This window comes from Arctopsyche grandis, chromosome 12, assembly GCF_051622035.1.
Source record: "Arctopsyche grandis isolate Sample6627 chromosome 12, ASM5162203v2, whole genome shotgun sequence".
Classification (NCBI taxonomy): domain Eukaryota; kingdom Metazoa; phylum Arthropoda; class Insecta; order Trichoptera; family Hydropsychidae; genus Arctopsyche; species Arctopsyche grandis.
In genome coordinates, this window is record NC_135366.1 from 29,065,083 (window position 1) to 29,080,537 (window position 15,455).

At 34.1% G+C, this 15,455-nt stretch overlaps 1 protein-coding gene across 2 annotated transcripts in view; it reads left to right on the plus strand.

The window, feature by feature from the left end:
* Positions 1-1,917: 1,917 nt before the first annotated feature.
* Positions 1,918-15,455, plus strand: part of kek2 (leucine-rich repeat, immunoglobulin-like domain-containing kekkon 2 protein) — a 253,432-nt gene continuing 239,894 nt past the window's right edge. For both annotated transcript variants that reach the window (XM_077442144.1, XM_077442145.1), the window contains exon 1: positions 1,918-2,330. The gene's annotated coding sequence lies outside the window, so the exon portion shown is untranslated. The remainder of the gene's footprint in view (positions 2,331-15,455) is intronic.

A 15,455-nucleotide genomic window follows, 5' to 3' on the forward strand; every position in this document is an offset into this window, starting at 1 on the left:
TTAAAAAAAACTTCACTTGTAGGCTTTTGGATCAAATTAAAAGTAGAATTCCCATATATTTATGAACTTTCAGTGAAAACTCTTTTACCATTTGCATCAATTTACCTTTGCGAGGCCGGTTTCTCAACAATAAGTATAATTAAAACAAAACATGGTAATAGTGTGTATATTTATGATCCATTGCGTGCGGCATTGTCGTCGATTAAACCACGACTGGATAAGTTCTATAAGTTAAGACTTATATAGTTAAGACTGCAGTAGTACGTGTCGATGATCAATTCACTGATGAGATTCCTATATAACAGGGCGTCAGGCAAGGATGCATCCTATCACCTACTCTTTTTAACACCTACACCGAATCCATCTTCCACGATGCTCTCCAAGAGGTGGAAGGCATCAAGGTGGGCGGCAAGACGATCACCAATATAAGATATGCTGATGACACGGCACTAGTCGCTGAAAATTTAGCAGACCTGCAAAGATCTCTAGACCGTGTACATCAAGAAAGCAATCGAAGAGGTCTGCGCATAAATCTAAAGAAGACAATATTTATGATAGTAGATAGAATGCAAACAGACACCGGGAATCTAACCTTGGATGGAGAGGTGATAGAAAGAGTAAAAAGATTCAAATACCTGGGTACCTGGCTGAATGAAGAGATGGACCCAGATGAAGATCTAAGAATCCGCATCGAGATGGCTAGAACAGCATTTGTAAAAATGAAGGCGGCGCTTACAAACAAGCATCTCAATCTTCATACGCGGTTGAGATTCGCGAAGAGCTACGTCTGGACAGTATTACTACACGGATGTGAGACGTGGACTCTGAAAACCAAGATGATCAGCCGCATTGAAGCTTTTGAGATGTGGCTCTATAGGCGTACGCTGAAGACCAAAAAGATATCAAACGAAGCTGTCCTCGGCATGATGGGGAGAGGCAGGGAACTTGTTTCTGTCATCAAGCGGAGAAAGATGGAGTACCTCGGACACATGATACGGGGTCCAAAATACGAATTTCTCCGTTTGATAACCATGGGGAAAATAGAAGGAAAAAAATGGATTGGCAGGAAAAAGTTATCTTGGCTTCGAAACATGCGCATGTGGACCGATATGAGCGCCGAAGAGGTGTTCCGAGCCGCTGAAGACCGATGCGGATATATTCAAATAATCGACGAGGTGGTCGCCAACGTCCGGATGCGGACAAGGCATTAACAAGAAGAAGAAGAATAAGTTATCTAATAACAAAAAAGCTCATATGTATGTCTGATTAGTTTTTTTATTTTCATTTTTTATCTTTGTCTAAGTATATACATATTGTACTTCTTTGAATTCAATAAAATAAATTTTACTACTTAGATTTTATTTTATTTTTATTTGTTTACAAGTTTTCAACCATATACATACGTATATAACCCTTTTATTTTAAAATATGATGCCGGTCCGTGAGAATTACTGAAAAATATATACTGGTCCGCCAGCTGAAAAAGTTTGAGTAGCACTGTCTTAGACTGTATTCGTTGGGGGGTGGTGGCCTCATGTTGAGGGCTTTAAGGGTCAAATTCCTTGACATTTAAATCTACCTGCTTTGGGACCCCAACATGAACTTAATATGTGAACATTTGAATTTTTGATTTTGATGTGCCGGTGCAGATCGCGCAGAAGCATCCGCTCGCGGATCCGCGCTGCCGATCGAATTGAGCGATTCGTCACGAGCCCATCCATCGATTAGATATTGATGGGTAGTGAGCAAGAGCAGCGGCAAAGAAGTAGCGAAATTGTTTCCCCTCCCGATCGCCCGCCCACATCCACCCGCACCCCTCCCAATGAAAATGTAATTGCAAATAAGGGTGAGAGGGGTTGTTTGTGGGCGGTGGGCGGTGGGTGGTGGGTGGCGACTGCGCGCGCGCGCCCCTGCCTCAGTTCTCGTCCGACGACGACCGACGCCGAACGCGCGCCGCGTTTCGCAACCCCTGAACTTATCAGAATGCCAAATTATCATACTCCGTGAACCGGAAGTGACATCCTGGACCGCAGACCCGCACCCCCCCCGTCCCCGCTCCCCTCTCCCTTCGGGAAAAATCTGACTGATTCGATACGATTTTGGAACTTTTGTGTGTGTGCTCGCTGCACGAGGATTACTCGGTGTACACGTGCCAAATTTCTTGCGAATTCATTTTCGTATCGTATGTATGTATGTAGTATATATCGTGCGAAACAGTGACGTATTTTATGTATATGTATTATAGCGTGTGAGGATTGTTCGAAACTTTTAGTGGGTTTTTAAGTGTGTGTGTTTTTACGGAACTGCCTCGACGGGCGACTTCTGTTTTGGTAAGTTTGTTGTGCCGTTTCAGTTAAATTTCTGATTTTGTTTTGGAAGTCGTTTCAATACATTGCAAATATTTGAAAGTGGCTCGAGATCACTTTTCTTCATTTCGAAGAATAATATCGAGCAAAACTTTTAATGAAATGATTTGCGTCTAACAATATTTAATAAAAATACTAGTGGTCTGTGAGAATTTGTCCGAATCAAGTAAAATAGAAATAGTGTTTATTGGAATTGAAAAATGGACTTCTGCTACTGTCGAATATAACGTATGATTTGGTTATGGTTAAGTTAGTATGTTAATAAAACTTGGCCTAACTTTACTTTGATGTGTGTAAATTCTCATAAAAGTAAATGATATATTGTAAAACTTTTATATGGCTGTATAATTGTATTGAAAAATGAGCTGTCAATTTTTCAAATATGTACATGTACATATATATCAAAAAATAAACAGTCCGATATTTTGGTTTGTGTTATTGTTTTTATATGAAAACAATACAGAATGTAATTAAAAAGATTTGAAATTTTACAAAATAAGTTTATGCTTATTGTGTAAAATTCAATATAGTTTTATAAGTAAACTTTTCGCCCTATTTCAGTACAGTTTTATGTGTATTTTGATACGAAATTCGTTATGTGTAATAAAAAAAAATATTAAGTGTCTGCCAGTGAACGTAATTGGAGCTTTCAATGTCAAACTATTATATTATTCCAGTGCCGGCACGCGAACACTTGATGATTAATTTTGACATTTATATATATATACATATATGTACATACATAGGTTAACACTTAGTAAGCCGTTGAACGGTTAAAAATGAACGGCTGTAATCAGAAATTTTGAAAAATTGGTTTAAGAAAATCTGCAGAACGTTAGTCTTACAAATCGCTTTCATCACATTTCAATTTGGCAAACTAATTTTTCTAAAAAGCCAAACATACATATGTATCTTTTGAGTCTTTTATTAATTTGAAATGACTGAAAGAAATTATTTTTAAGTAGTATTGTAAATAAATGTTTAGTAAATTTATAGCAAATATTTAGTAATAGTGTCATAAAAAAAATTACAAATAACATATGAAGCTTGACTTAAAAATGTAATTTTTTCTACATATATATTTCAATATAAAATTATTAGAAAATATACGCAACTTTCATCAGTAACTTTTCAGCTGTTCAGTCAATTTACGTTTTATATGTATAAAGAACATCTTCTATATGATTTTATATTTTGTTTATTATGCTATTGTGCGTATATTATTGCTCAGTAATTTTTTCATTAAATTGATTTTATTTCTTTTATCTACATACATATGTATGTGTGTATGTACATACATACATATAATACATATATACGTAATATCAATAGAGTTCGTGAAAAAAATTAATCTCGAGATTAAGATTATACGTACATATGTATCCAGCATCGATTACTGATCTCGTTACTTTACCTACATATGAATAATATATAAGAAATATCTAAGATGAAGTTTTGTGATCTTAATAAAATTCGACTTTCGAGATTTTGACTGATCTGCATTCAATATCTATAGTTCTAGGACATTTCATCGCACGACTATTTCATCGCAGGGACAACTCGCTGATAGATTTCATGCAGCTATTTTTTAAATTATATTATACAGCAATGAAAATTTTCAAAATATATAATTTATTGTTTTGTTGATAACACAAAGCTAGAAAGTTTTACATTAATTTTATCGAAAAAGAGATCAAACTAACTAATTTATTTATTTATTTATTTAAAGTTTGGACCGTTGTAGCATTACAGGAATTCCTAATGCGCCACAATGGTCAAAAATATAACAGAAAAGACAAGAAACAAAATAATAAATTAGACATAACAAAAACAAAACATATATATACACAAACAACTAAAAATAATAATTATTATTATTATATATCGTTTATCGTCTTGCATTCATTCTATGTTTACAAGGTTTTTGTATTTCGTAATATTCTTTCTCGATTATGATTTTCAAGTTATGAATTCTATAAGAAGAGATCGGATCGGAAGCGTGCCGTTCATTGTTAATTGTTGCTGTGCTTTGTTCAATTTTATGAAGAACTTTTTTTTTGCACTCTAGTTTTGTAAATAGACCCAAAACACCTTGATTCCTGGAAAAAGCACGCTTCCTATCCGCCCTTTACTACTATAAATTCAGCATAAAAATTAAAGATTAACATTGTGGATAAAAATATTTGCATGAAATCTTTCAGTGATGAAATGTCCGGACACGAATATTTATCCCTGATAATATTTTCATGCTTTTTAGAAAACGTTTGTCAGTGGGTGGAGCAAAGTGGTAGGTACCTCCCCTTATATAAGTGGTATATTTTTTATTTATTTTCTTTTTTAACTGCAGAATATGTTGCATTGAAAGTTTATAAGTATGTAAATAGTCACGAATTTCACAATATATATATATATATATTTTTTTTTTTTAATATAAAAAAAAATTTTTACAATAGAGTTTGAGCCGGTTATAAGTGTTATGTTGCGTAACACTTGACCCCTTTTAAAGAAAAAAATATTGTATGCTTTAATTAAATGGTACATGTACGATGTTTGTGTATATCTGTACATATCTAGGGATAGTCGAGTTTAGTTGAGAAGAGGGTTGCTTTTGGCGCTGTCGTCCGTAAATCGAGAAAACGGGCCAACTATTCCAATTTGACATTGTTATCAGCCCTAAATCTATTTCGGTCTATCGATCTGCACGTTCCTCCCCTCCACCTTTATCTCCATCTGTGTATAGTTCCAGGGGGTTGATTTCGCTGCTGCTGCTGCTGCTGCTGCTACTTGCTGATCGAGCATCAAATCCTACCACTTTCTCAAACTACAAATGACTGCCAACCCACCCTCGAAACAGGCAGCGTAACTAATTCTGGCAAGTTCCGCGAATGTCTCGTTGACAAGCGTACAATTTATTGCAGTGTCGATGTCAAAGTACGCAAATTCGAGCTCTCGCCCGAACAATGCCGGTCAAAATGTCTACCAACTGGTACAACGATCGCTAAGTTGTCAACCTTTCGCTACAAAATAATCAACGACAGTCGAAGTGTGATTTGAATTTAATATTACAAACGTCACGAAAGCTACATTTTCTTTTTCCGCTTCGGCCCGATGTATTCATACATTTCAGGTGTATTTTTTTAAATGTTGAATGTGCGACGCAAAAGCATGTTTGATCGATAAGCTTATAGTAGCTGAAGTCGTGTGTTGTCGGGGCTAAATTAGATTATAAAATAGGATATTTTTTTTGAATTGCGAAACTATGTAAATGGCCCTTATGTACTTACCTTAATATGAACTAAATTGACCACTACATACAAACGTATATGTAAGTGTGTAAATAGATGGAAAATATTATGTTTTGTTTAAATATGCAGGCAAAGCATTCGAGCTAAAATTGTATATTTTAAAACGTATCTGTAATTGGAATTTATTTATTTATTTATTTATATAGCAAACTGCTAATGAATATATCACAAAATAACAACTAAAAAAAAACTGTAATTAGTAGCTGAAACATAAAATTATAATGCCAAACATAAAATGACACAATTACATCATCTTCCACAAAGGTATCCATTAACACCCTTCAAGAAAGCACCAATGTTATTAGCACTTCTAATGCTCTCAGGAAGGGCATTATTGAATTTAAATTTATTTTTAGATATAATTTTTTATTTTTTGATATTACAATCTATCTACATATGTGTATAAGAATGTCTGTGTGTCTCGAATAAACTCCTAAACAACTAAACCGATTACGATGGAACTTTTAGGATTTGTTGTATGAATGTCCGGGAAGATTACTGTGAAAAAAAAACGGGAAAAAGCGGGAACGGAAACGGAAATGAGTGTCATTTCAACGCTATAACTTCAAATGTTTTCGCGTTGCGATCAACGTGTTCGCTGCCTGCATTTTTCCGACAAATGGGAACGGGAACGGGAACGCATGCCGGGTTCAGTATATGTATGTATATATATACATATATAAAATTGAATGTCTGTTTGTTTGTCTCTCTGTTTCGTATAAGCTCTTAAGCCACTCAACCGATTACGATGGAATTTTCAGGATTTGTTGTATGCATGTCCGGAAAGCTTACTGTGAAAAAACCTCTTATATTCGTATTCGTAATTTAAGCGCCATTGTGTAGTCAAGGAAATGTGTTCGTTGGTAACCACGTTACCAGTTGGTTTATGACGACACGGCGTTTAAGAGGCGTTAGTTGAGCTCCAACCATTACTTGAAACGGGACGTAACGGGAATGGGAACGGGAATTGCATGCCTTATATTCTGGCATTTCAAAGCATGCCGGGTTCAGCTAGTATGCAATAAAAATAGTAAAAAAATATTATGTATACATGTAGTCGTATATTGCATTTAATTAAAAAGTTACAGAAAACACAAATTGGGTGATTTATTTTGGCCCACTTTGTACGAGTCGAGTCAAAAAGTGTATTTTTTTTTAATTTTTCACTTTTTATCTGCCAACTAAATTTATCATAAGTTAAGTTATTTTAAATGACTAAATTAATGACAGGCAGATATAAATTAAAGTTATATTAATTCGTTATGGACCGGCCGAATTTTCCGAAAGCTCTCTTTTCGCAAAATAATCGTAAAATTATGTTTGTAATAGGTTTAGTAAATTAAACATAACTCTTAAGCCTTCCTATTAATTAAATTAAATATTAGATTACAACTACTTTAGAGTTGTCTTCAACCGTATGAATTATCAGATTAGTATGCATTTATCAAAATGTGGTAATTATGTACATTTCAATATATTTTCACATAATTAGAGTTATCTATCGAAAAAGGTTATTGCTTGAAAGATTCAATTTTTAAATCTTTTCCGAATACTCTTGTTTTGGAATATATTGTACTATCAATAGAATATTATCTTGGAAAAATAGTCAAGCTTTAAACCAGTGTTTTATATTTTTCAAAATTTATTTATGGATATTTTGGATGATATCTATAATGGAAGTTTTTTTAATGAAGTTTTGAGGATTTAAAAACATACGCTGTGTTGATGGCCTTTGAATGAAGTTTTATTAAAAACATATCGTATTTTTTTGTTGATTTTTAAATGCTTTTTATTATTACGAAATTATGTTCACAATACATCTTATATCTATGTATTTTAATAGCTACTGATCTACTGGTCATTTTCTATTTTACAATTTTAATTTAATTTTGTTAGTAATCATAGTATTATATTATTCTAATGTTAATGTACAGCATAATACGAAAAATAACTCAAAAACCTAAAAAACATATCGTTTGTGCTTACAGCACCTTTTTTATTGTTCATATGTATAAATAAAAAAACGCAACTTTCTAATCTTCCCACTGATCAGTTTCACGTAAAAATCTCAAAGTATACATACATATATTGTGAATTTTTCGAGACGAAATATATGGTAGATTAGCTTTGAATGGGTCTCTCTAGCGTTACGATTGTCAGGTGCTCGCCAGTGTTTACCTTATTGTGCCGCCCCTAAACAAAGATTGTTTCACCGCTAAGTGTTTTATTAACCGGTCGACAGGGTGACGGAGAAGGGTGGAGGGGGAGGCTTTGGGACGGGGTAAGGGTAGGGTCCACCCCCTTATCCGTTGTATTGTTTACTCTACCCCCCCCCTAGGTCGGTTCATTTTTCGTCGGTAATTGTATAATCGATCGTCTTCATTAAGTTTCGGCCGAGTGGGGAATTTCGGAGTTCCGTTTTTGAAACTCCGAAAGTAGAATCGGTGCGTTGCTATGGTTTTTTCGCGCGAATAAACATCGCCTTGGAGATGATACATATATCGACCCAACATTCTTTCCTCGGAAAAAGGATGGATTGAGCTAGTATTTAAATGGTTCGTACAAAGAGCGTATGTTAATTTATTTATTTTTACGTTGACCAGAAATGGTACTTATAGGTGTCATCTTAGGTACTTATACATAGGTACTTATAGGTGTCAAGTTTTTGAATTCAATTATCTCCTGAACCGCTTAGCAAACCAGACTGTTTTTTTTTATTATGTAATAGAAATTATAAATTTCATACACTAATATTTTTGAAATATTTTTACCTCAACCATAAGTAGTACTTTTACTCTAGAGCAGCGTTTCCCAAACTATTTATTTTAATATTTCGCCTTCGCGACCCACTAAATTTGTTATTGCCTATACTACCGGCCTAAAGGTAAAATAAAACAGTATATTTATGTCCATACGGTCTTTATATTTATTTATTTTATTACATTTTATAACAGGAAGGCCTTATAGGTAAGCTCAATGCGCCTTCCTGGCCAATTATAAATAATGCAGCATTTTTATTACACAAGTCGCTGAATTGCGAGACACTGAAAACTCGCCAATTAACGAGACATATATGAATTGTACATTAATCATACTCAAATAGTGGTGACATAGTAGGTGGGAAGGTTTTTAGCCAATTTTTATCGGGGACCGTTTCAACAATGAAATCAGAGAAATTGGCAAACTCTGATAGAAAACGATTGACCTGGAGGCACGAATATCCAGGTCTGACCAGCAGCACTACAGATATACTTTAAATTCTTTTAAATCGAGGTCACCTCATGGGATCAAACCCGGCGCCTCTCGGTGTTAGGCTGAAGCTTAGCGACCGAGCTATGCTGCCGGCTAATATGTTATAATACAAAAGATACTCTGATAAACCTATAAAGAAATCAAATGTACCAATAATTTATTTATTTTAGGAAATTGGCTACCCAACATTTCGTTTTTTGTGACCCGGTACCGGGTCGCGAGCCATCATTTGGGAAACGCTGCTCTAGAGAATCGAGGTTTCTCATGGTTTTCTCAGAAATCTTTTAGTTTTTTGAACTAAAATATCATGTCTAGAAGTTTAAGATTAATAATAAGTTATGTATAAAATTTGGTGAGCATCTGTTAGCCGTAAGTGGCAGTTTACTCTTTTTCGATTTTTCTTCTACTATTTTTTTCGACCCTTTAAACACGTGTGCTCTTCACAAGAAAATTCACGTATAATTATTGTATCAATGTGTTGAAAATAAAAAAAAAATCATTAAATTTAATTAACCTGAAGTGGGATTTTTTCCCCTTAGAAAAGTCAAAAATGACTACACGATTTTTTAGATTCAATTTTTGTCTCTTACAGGCAAAATTGAAATTTTGATGTAGAGATTATTTTTCGAATTAATTATACTTACGTCTTTGAATAAAAATATTCAAAATACTAATTGACAGTCTGTGTTAATAACTATACTTAAATATTGTAGTACTTGTAAGTATATGGTATATGTCATCGAATTGTTTTCTGGAAGCCATTTGTTTTTTGCGATATGAAAATAGAACGTAATTGGCATATTCTAATATTATATGAAATACGAAAACTTGGCTTGTAACGGGTGCCGTCAAATGTCACATTATTTCGCACGTGACCTTGCCGAGAACAAATGACGTCTGAAAAAAAATAATAATCGGAACAAAATGAGAATTTGTTTCGATGCTGAGACGAAAGATGGGGAGAAAGGATTTCTGAGAATATATACATACATACATAGTGTATTGCAATACGGCCGTAAATTAAGCGATTAAATTGGTATGAAAAACGTCTTCGAATATGAAGAGAGAGAACAACATTCATTATGTAACAGTCGAATTATTCGAATTTGCGACATTATTTGCCGCCAACGAAGCGTAAACATCTTAATAATCGTCGTCGACAAAGTCAAACACTGGTACACTCGCTCAGTCGATGATAATCTGGAACACTTGCACAGTCAAAATTGAGCTTTGAATTATGTGCACACAATAATGTCTTAATTTATTTTATATTCGTATTTTGTATATACGTATGTATGTATGTGGGAAATATATATTTTTCTTCGATACAGTAACTTTTGCTCTCTGGTTTTTCTGGATATATATATGTATGAATGGCTCGTTCTTCTTGAAACTTTTTAACGAGAACGAAGGGAAAAAGGAAATGGTGAATGATATTACTATCTATTTGGAGAATGTTTGAAAGTTGATGTTGGTACTTGGTATACATAGATCTATGGGTTTGGCTATTTGTTCGAAAGCACGTATATTTCTGTATATGATTATATAAGTTTAAATGTTTATTCGAAAATTTTGCTGTATTAATGTTTAATGTTTGCAATTTTATTTTGATTTTGGAATCGATTTTTGTAACGAAAAAGGTTAAGAGCGTCTGGTTTAAATTATACATAAAATATTAATGAATGATTTAAAATTAATCATTTTATATTTGAAAGGACATTTTTCATGCATTTGTATGTAGGTAGTTTTCGCGTTTGATTGAAAGCCTAAAAAACGTATCCAAATATTTTTTCTATGTACTCGGATATAAACTATCATTAAGCTCATACACACAATGTATATCACGTGTCATAATATATTTTATTTATTTACATACGTATATGCTATTTTTATGTAGCTCCGTCATAAAAAAATTGATTTCTATGAATGTCCTCATTAGAAAATCTATTTCCAATTTCCTTATTGTAAAAGTTTCTTGATCTTAGTCATTTTTTTTCGTTTTGAGGTGTATAAATATAATGTAAGAATTTTATTTGTTGGTTTGTTTTTTTCTTGAAGGTATCAATTCAGGGTTGCGATATAATTTTTACTCATTTCTTTATAATTTATACTCACGGGATCGAACCCGGCGCCTCTCGGTGATAGGTAAAAGCCTAACTACCCAGCCACGCTGCTGGCTAAAACGTTTTCAATATTTTATTTTATTGTTACAAATCAATATACACTAGCCATTACAGATTTGCTCCAATGCAACGGGTGTACGTTAACGAAATACAGAATACATAAACAATCAGAAATCAGAAATACAGTAATACATACAAATGCAATCAGAATATATAGCATATAACAATTAATCAGAAATAATAATCTATGGATTATTTTTAGATTTTTTTTTGTATACAATTTTTATACATATGTATAATAAATACGAAATTATAGAGATGTCTATAGAGATATCTATAGATTTAAGATTACTGTGTATAATTATTACAAATTATACACAGGCAGATTTTGTGACAACAGGATTTGATTGACCAATTTTCAGGAACCGTTTCAGCAATGATCAGATAAAATTGGCAAACTCTGATAGAGAAACGATCGATTTGGAGTCACAAAACCCCTAAATCTAACCAGCAGTGGCGAGGACTCGATCCTTTGGCCTAAGTGGTGCTAAATATATACGCTACCACTAAGCCAAACTGCTGGCTATGTATGTATGTACGTAATATGTATGTATGTATGTTAGTATGTATGTACATACTTATAGGTTGATTCCATTAAAATAAAATAAGATTTCATTTCACACGCACTTTGATACGGAAATTTCGTCAGAAATCCTTTTGAAATTATACAATATGCGTATGTATGTATGTATGTACAATGTAGATTCGCCCACATTTGCCTATATTTAGCATAAACATTTCGAAAAGGGCCCGGATCCCAAATATCCCAAATTAGAACCGCCAATAAACGAAATCGCCTCCTTCCCTTAATAAATGAACCCCCCCCCACCACACACACATATGTACGTCTAATACGATTCGCATTCCTCGTTAATGCGAATCGACGAGTCCATTTTCACGGCAAATTTTGAAATAGATGAGGGTCCCGCCTAATCCGCACGCTCGCAGTCCGTCTCCTTCGATCCGTATTTTTCGATTTAGCATAAGAAAGTGGTCTGGGAGGGTCCTCCAGGAGGAATTTTCGGCACGTCCTGCCGTCGGGATAGTTGTACAATTCAATTAGGACGAGACCGTGTCTCCTCGGGACGACCGGAAGTCGTCTTAACCGGGATTCGGACCTGTAACTGATACGTAATTGGGAACGAGGCGGGTGGGTGGGTGGGGGGAGGGGGTTCGTTATTACGTGACTTGCTAACTATCGCAGTGGCAATTTGCTGCTTTGCTTACTCCATCGGTAGTTAACCCCCGTGACATTGTCGGATTTTACTTATATACGTACAAATGTATGCTTGAAAGCCTTCGACGAGTCTGCAATTATGTACTGTTCAAATGAAATGATTACAGTTGATGAAGATTTGTTTGGTTTAATACGATTTATAACCGTTCGTACTGAGTGCTCATTCAATGAAATAACATATGTATGTACATATACATTTAACCGTTTGCCTCTTAATGTCTCCAAATGTAAGGTAATGTGTCACTCTAGATTTAGATTTATCCCGGATCATACCTTTCCCATCGTATATTGTATCTACATAGATCAAATCTTGCTTTTGAACTGGGTTGATTCTACTGTTGATCTTGGGGTTGGTTTTCAGATTGACCTATGGTTCTCCACTCGCATTGATTATGTGTGTTGCTCTCCTTCAAGGATGTTGGGGTTTGTTTTTCGCAACTCCCGACACTTCCATAATCCCACTGTTTTGAGGCTGCTGTCCAATGCTCTGGTGAGAAGTATCATGGAGTATGCCTCTATGATCTGGAGTCCTTCAGCCAAAACTCAATCCATCAAACTTGAACTTATCCAAAGACGCTTTCTCCGACTTCTTTATAAGGAGCAATATGGGATTTACCTATATTTATTTCCTTTAAGATTTGTCATGGGTATGATCGGCTATATGTACATACTTCTCTAGAACACAGGAGGAATGTTGCCCTCATCAAGTTTTTGTTTGCTTTATTTAGAGGTTTTATCTCGTGTCAGTCTATTCTGGTGGAGATTGGCCTTCGTGCTCCGGAGAGTTTGATCTGGACCCACCATCGTCCCCTATTTTATATTCCTCTGGAAAGAAGTGTGTTGTATCTTAATTCTCCAATTACTCGCGGCCTCCGTTTCTTAAACTCACTGGACAAATGTCAATGGCACATGAGGAGAGATGTGACAAATGTCAATGGCACATGACGAGAGATGTACCATTGACATTTGTCACATCTCTCGTCATTTGCTGCACCGCTTCCTCGGTTACGGAGGTTACAACCAATTGGAACAGTTTATTGATTTATTATTATTAAATAGCAAATTGCTAATGAATTATTTCACAATTAACAATTTTATACTAAAACTAACAACTATAATATAAAATAGTTAACAAAATTAACAAAACTATAATAAGTAACCCTAAAATAATATAATATAATTCCAAACAATTAATTTATTAAACTATCATATATAATTACGTCATCTTTCACAGAGGTATCCATTAACAGCCCTCAATAAAGCACCAATGTTACCTCTAAAGCACCTCTAATGCTCTCAGGAAGGGCATTGTATATTTGAACACCTCAGTGGAAAACACCTGCAGTTTTTGCTTTCTTAACTCTACCTATAATTAATTTATTCCTATTTCTAGTTTTATAATTATGTATATCTCTATTCCTAACTTAAAAGTTGAGTTATGTAGTTTGAGCAGTTAAGAATTTTTATGTCATGTTTATTTATTTTTCTCCATTTCTTTTCTTCTATTTATGTATGTATTCTTAATTGTATTTTTCATGCACTTTCTCTTCCATTCTTAATCGGTTTAGCACACTCGTCGCTTTGGAGCAATCTGTTAGACGAGTGTGCATGATTAATGATGTATAATAAAAAATTATATATGTATATATATATATATATATATATATATATATATATATATATATATATATATATATATATATATATATATATATATATATATATATATATATATATATATATATATATATATATATATATATATATATATATATATATAGATATGACATTTATAAACCGACATTGTAACAATCATTTAAATACCTCAATAGCCATAAAGCAATACAAAATCTCATGCGTTTTCATTACATTTAGAATAATTCCAACGCGCGCACACAACCGAAACGACTCAATTTTAATCAACATCAGGTATTGCAGAATTAGCATTAATATCAGAACAATTGCCTGGAGAAATAAATTAAGTTGAAAGCCCAAATTGTAAGCTCGCCCTTTCGACCTCGGGAAAGCTCTCGCCGCTTTACGAGTTCTGGGGCGAGAAAGCTTTGGGCGAGCTTTGACACACAAGCTTCGCCCGGGAATCGCCCATAAATTTGACGCCAAGACTTTACGTTTTGCCTATACTAAAACGTGTATATAAATATATGTATGTATGTATGTATGTATGTATTATACCTATGGTGTATGTTTGACTTGCCGAATTTTCACCGTTTCGTACGAATTACACATGTGTGTGTGTGTGTGTGTGTGATTTTCCGCGATATTATATGTATGTATTTAACCGTGCGAATTTAAGGCGAACCGAAAGGTAGAAAGGCGAAGGGAATGTCTGAGATTAGGCGAACCGCTTTGAAGATAAGGAGAATTAATTAATTAACGCAAACTGTTTCGAAAGAAATGCTTAAAAGGCTTTGTGTGCTGTGTTTGCGGCTGTTTTTTGTTTGGGTCGAAATTTTCAGGGAATTTTACCAGTAGATAGTTTCGGGGAAAGTTTGAACTGGGGTGGTTTTATATAAATTTTCGATTCGATCTGAATATAATTGGGTTATTCTTAATTTTTTCAGTAATTATAAGATTTAGTGTGAAAAAAGTTATAGGCGTAAAATTAAAAACTCACAAAACAAGTGGGGGGAGGGGGGGGGGGGTGGGGGTGGAATGTCAAATAAACAAGGCTACTGGCCATAAAATGTCATCGTCTCCAAAATTTTTGGATTCTTAAACGTGTTTATTACGATTATTTTTCACTATCGAACTAGCTGTAGCGATTTAAATTTCTATCGGTGACCAAACTGCTTAAAGTAGGCGAAGTGAAACTAAGAATAGCTTGTAAAAAACGATCGGATAGGAGATAAAAATGACCACTGACACGAAAGCCATGTGAAACGTAAAGGAGGTAAGTAAAAAATAGTGATGTGATAATTTAAACATTTTATTTTATTTTGTATTTTTGAAAGAGGGACACGGACCCTCAATAATACCATTTTATGTACGCAATAATACTTTTAATAGTATTTTCATATATTTGATGGTACATTTTGATTTCATTATAAGATTACAAACAAATCTTATGTAATAATGGTTTTTTGTGATTTTT